Source organism: Saccopteryx leptura, chromosome 9 (assembly GCF_036850995.1).
Source record: "Saccopteryx leptura isolate mSacLep1 chromosome 9, mSacLep1_pri_phased_curated, whole genome shotgun sequence".
Lineage (NCBI taxonomy): Eukaryota > Metazoa > Chordata > Mammalia > Chiroptera > Emballonuridae > Saccopteryx > Saccopteryx leptura.
Window position 1 is genome coordinate 61,368,924 of NC_089511.1, and position 5,875 is coordinate 61,374,798.

The following is a 5,875-nucleotide window of genomic DNA, read 5'->3' on the forward strand; positions in this document are numbered from 1 at the left end:
AGTAATCTTGCTTATTTTCATTGCCGCTTCATTTCCTAGCATTGTCATGACCAGTTTTTTGCTTGCAGGCAAAATAAGTGGCTCACCTAAAGTATGAGCTTTCATATTTTTTGCTATTAGTTCTGAGACTTGATAAGAAGTGACTTGAGCTTTATCAAAAACAGTCATATACTTTTAAAAGAATTTGCCACTTTTGTTTGCTGTTCAGATAATCTCTTGAAAAAAACATACAGATTTATCTTGTAAATTAGAGTGTATAGTTTTCAAATGTTTATTCAATTTACTAGGAAGCAATGATTCATTTGCCATTTTACATCCACATACTAAACATAGTGGTAAAGGATGATCTCCACTTCTGGTCCAAGTGAAACCAAAGCTTAAATAACTTTCATTATATTTGTGAGTAGGCTGTGATTTTCTTACTCACACTTAACTTTTGCTCACTTCCAGAATCGGATTCTTTAATATCATGCTTCTTTTTGAGAAATCTATCCATTTTATTTGGGTGTATTTATCTAAAAATAATATAATGGTGTGTTAATAAAAAATATAATAATGATGTTTTAACAAAGAGTGGTATTTCCGTAATGAAATGGAATAATAGAGTAACTATATTTATTTTTATATCTGGGCACATGTCACGAACCAGCGCAGCTAATTTCAAGTCCTGAGTGGGAATGGTGTGGAATTAAGAAAATACATGGAATTAAGAAAATACGGGGTCAGAAGGGCTCTGTAATTGCTGCTGGCAAGAACAATGTGTGCCCAAAAACCGCATCTTGCTTTATTTATAGGGCAAAGTGAGGCCATTAGCAAATCTTAATTTACACCAAACAAAGGATAGAAGAAACTTGCCTCCAGTCTTTCCCGGGAACATGGGGGTAGTGTAAACAATCCAGCACTTCAGCTTAACAGCCTTTTGCAACCTAATCAGGCAAGTGAGGTGGGGGTTTGGGCAGACTGTCAGCTTACAGCCAATTCCCCACACCTCTGTCCCTCAAAAATCTAAACTCCAAAAACCCTGTTTGTTTTTTGGTCCCCAACAGGCACATATTTCTCTAGAATACCATAGGGCACACCTGGACATTTTCTAGGGCTCACCAGTGTGCCCTGGTGTACACTTTGAGAACCACTGGCCTACTCCATCACCATTTTCTCTCCTCCTGTATCAGAACACCTTTAAATCTCAGCTGGGGCCTTTGTTTTGAGTGACATCCAATGCTACAAAAATAACAATTTAATGAGGATCATCTGATCTGTATTCTTTTTTTTTTTATAAGAGAGGAGGGGAGATAGACAGACTTCCACATGCACCCCAACCAGGATTCACCTGGCAACCCCTGTCTGGGGCCAAAGCTGGAATCAACCCAGCTGTTTTTAGTGCCTGAGGCTGACTCTTGGACCAATGAGCCATCTTCAGCACCTGGAACCAACTCAGAAACCAATTTAGCCAGTGGCTGCAGGAAAGAAAGAGAGCGAGAAGGGGGAGGTGAGAGGGGGAGAAGCAGGTAGTCACTTTCCTTGTGTGCTCTGATCAGGAATAGAATCCAGAATGTCCATATGCCAGTCACACACTCTATTAACTGAACCAACCAGTCAGGGCCGACATCTGGTCTATATTCTTTTATTTTCTTTTTAACAAAGTGTAAGTGAAATTATATGGTGTTTGTCTTCCTGTCTGACTTATTTCACTTAGCATAATGCCCTTTAGGTTCATCTAATCTGTTACAAATGACAAGGTTTCATTCCTTTTTATGGCTGAGTAATCTATCATCTATCTATCTATCTATCTATCTATCTATCTATCTATCTATCTATCTATCTATCTATCTATCTATCTATCTATATCTATCATCTATCTATCTATCTATCTATCTATCTATCTATCTATCTATCTATCTATCTATCTATATCTCTATCATCTATCTATCTATCTATCTATCTATCTATCATCTATCTATCTCTATCACCTATCTATCTATCATCTATATATCTATCTATCATCTATCTATTATCTATCTATCATCTATCTATCTATCTATCTATCTATCTATCTATCTATCTATCTATCTATCTATCTCATCTTCTCTATTTATTCATCTAACAATGGACACTTACCTGTTGTAAAAAATGCTTCACTAAACATAGGGATGCATATACCTTTTTAAATTAGTGTTTTCATTTTTTTTTTCAGAAGTAAAATTGCTAGGTCAAGTTTTATTTTTTGAAAAACCTCCTATTGTGTTTCATAATGGTGGCACCTGTTTAAAATTTCACCAAAAGTGCATGAAGGTTTCCTTTTATTCATACTTTCATCACACTTGTTATTTGTTGTCTTTTTAAAATAATACCCATTCTAACAAGGGTGAGATGGTATCACACTGAGGTTTTGGTTTGCATTTCTCTGATGATTAATAATGTTGAACAGCTTTCCATGTATCTATTGGCCATAGTATATCTTCTTTAGAAAAATATTCCGGTCATTTGTCAATGTTTTAATTAGATTGATTTTTTACTTGAGTTGTATGACTTCCTTATATATTTTGAATATGAAACCTTTATCAAATATATGATTTACAAATATCTTCTCCAAGGTACTAGATTGCCTTTTTGTTTTGTTTGTGGTTTTCTTTGCTAAGCAAAAACTTATTAATTTGATGTAGTTTCATTTGTTTATTTTTTATTTTGTTACCTTTGCCCAAGGAAACATATCCAAATATATATATACTGCTAAGACCTATGTCCAAGTATTTACTTCTTATGTTTCTTTTAGGAGTTTTATGGCTTCACGCCTTACATTTAAGTCTTTAATTCATTTAAATTTATTTTTGTATATGTTATAAGAAAGTAGTCCAGTGTTACTTTTTCCATGTACCTGTCCAGTTTCTCAGCACAACTTATTGAAAGATTGTCTTTTTTCCATTGTATATTCTTGTCTTCTTTATGGTAGATTAATTGACTATATAAGTGTGGGTTAATTTGGGTGCTATTATGTTTCATTGATCTATGTATCTGTTTCTGTGCCAGTATGATACTGTTTTGATTATAATAGCTTTATAATGTAGTATTAAATAAGGGAGTGTCATGTCATACCTCCAACTTTTTTCTTCTTTCTCATGATTTCTTTGGCTATTCAGGGTCTTTTTTAGTTCCATGTACATTTTAAGATTGTTTGTATTAGTTTTGTGAAAAATGCCATCAGTATTTTCAAAGGTATTGCATTGAATCTGTTGGTTGTTTTGTGTAGTATGTACATTTTAACAATATTAATTCTTCTCATCTGTGAACATGGTATGTATTTTCATTTATTAGTGTTGTTTTCAACTATTTTTAATCAATGTCTTATAGTTTTCCATTGTATAAATGTACCACAGATTTTTTATTTACTCATCTACTGATAGGAAGTTGGGCTGCTTCCAAATCTTGGCTATTATAAATGTTGCAGTGAACTTTGGAATTAGTGTTTCAGGTTTCTTTGGATAAAGTCTCAGTAGTGGAACTACTTCTCAGCCATAAAAAAAATAAAGAGAAGTAGGACCTGGAAAGTATTATGCTAAGTGAAATAAGACACTCAGAAAAAGATAATCACCATATGATTTTACTTATATGTGGAATCTAATGAACAATATAAACTAATAAGCAAAAAAAAAAAAAAAACACAAAAAAACACACTCACCGATACAGAGAATAGACTGACAGCTGTCAGGGGGGAGGGGATTGTGGGCTGGGTGAAGGGATTAAGCAAAGGAAAAAAAAACAATAGACACAGACAACCCTATGGTGACTACAAGAAGGAAAGAGGAGTGAGGAAGGTAGAAAGGGTTAAAGGAAGGAAAAATGATGATGAAAGAGGACTTCACTTTGGGTGATGAACACACAATACAACATACAAATGATGTATTATAGAATTGTATACCTGAAACCTATATGTATAATTTTATTAACCAATGTCACTTGAATAAGTTTAATCAAAAATGGCTATTAACTGTCAGAATATAGGTCTTAGGTCTTGAACCTTCTTAGTTGAATTGATTTGTGGATATATTATTCTTTTTGAAGCAATTGTAATTGGTATTTCTTAATTTGTCTTTTTGAGAACTTGTTATTAGTAAATAAAATGCAAAATATTTCTGTATATTAATTTTATATCCTGTAACTTTACTGAATTTACTTATTAGTTCTAATAGTTTTCTTTTTAATCTTGTGTCATTTACAGAATGTGACAGTTTACTTCTTCCTTTCCATTTTGGATGCCTTTTATTATTATTATTATTATTATTATTATTACTTTTTTGTCCAACTGCTATGGTTAGTACCTTTAATACTATGTCAAATATGAGTTAGGAGTAGATATTATTTTCTTGTATCTGACTTAAAAACTTTCAAGTTTTACCATTGAATATGGTGTTAGCTGTAGGTTTGTCAAACATGGCCTTTATTATGTTGAGGTATGTCCACTCTATACCCACTTTTATGAGAGTTGTTATTATAAATGGATGTTGAATTTTGTCAAATGCTTAAATTACATTCTTGTTTTGTTAATGTGGTATGTCACAGATTAATTTGTGGATAGTGAGCCATTCCTGCACACCTGAAATAAATCAAACTTGATAATGGTGTATGATTCTTTTAGTGCAGGGATCAGGACCCTATGGCTTGCGAGCCAGATGTGGCTCTTTTGATGGCTGTATCTGGCTCGCAGACAAATCTTTAATAAAAAAATAATAACGTTAAAATATAAAACATTCTATATATTACAATTCATTCGTTTCCTACTGCTCATGTTCATGATTGCAGGTGGCTGGAGCCAATCACAGCTGTCCTCCGGGATAATACCAAATTTTTATTGGGTAATGCCTAATGTACGTGGGTCATTGTCAAGTCAGGAAGTAAACTTCCCTCCTTTTAATCAAGTAGTCAGCTAGCTAATTACAGAAACCTTTTGATAAAGAAGATGGCTAAAAGAAAAAAAAGATGAGGAGTATTGTAATTTTGAGCAGGAATGGATAGAGGAATTCGCCTTTGTGGAGAGAGCAGGTTATGCAGTGTGTCTAATATGCAATGATAAAATTGCATCGATGAAACGGTCAAATATAAAGCGGCACTTCAACACATGCTATACTACATTTGCATCAAAATATCCAGCAGGGGACAGCAGGAAGAAAGCATGTCAAGAGTTACTGTGCAGAGTGCAAGCTAGTCAGCAGCAACTCTGTGTTTGGACCCAACAAGGTGACTGGAATTTGGCTAGCTTTGCTGGTGCTTTAGCAATTATGAGAAATGGAAAACCATTCACAGATGGGGAGAATGCCAAAACATTCATACTTGATGTTGCCAATGAACTTTTTGACAACTTTTTGGATAAAGACAAGATAATCAAATGAATAAAAGACATGCCTCTGTTGGCAAGAACTGTTCACGATCATACCATCATGATGGAAAATCAAATTGAGGCAACACAAGTGAAGGACATAAATGCAGCACCATTCTTTTCTCTCACTTTGGATGAGTCAACGGACATAAGCCATTTATCCCAGTTCAGTGTGATTGCAAGGTATGCTATCGGTGACATACTATGTGAGGAAAGTCTTGCTGTTTTGCCTATGAAAGAGGCAGCAAGAGGGTAGGACTTATTCAAGTCCTTCACTGATTTGCTAAAGAAGAAAATCTACTGATGTATAAACTTATTTCGGTGTGTACTGATGGTGCTTTGTGCATGGTGGGGAAAAACAGAGGATTTGTAGTGCTTCCTCGTGAACATGAAAAGAGACCCATCCTAAGTTTTCACTGCATCCTACATCAAGAGGCGCTTTGTGCTCAGATGTGTGGCAGCAGCTTGGTGAAGTGATGTTGCTGGCCATTCAGGTGGTCAACT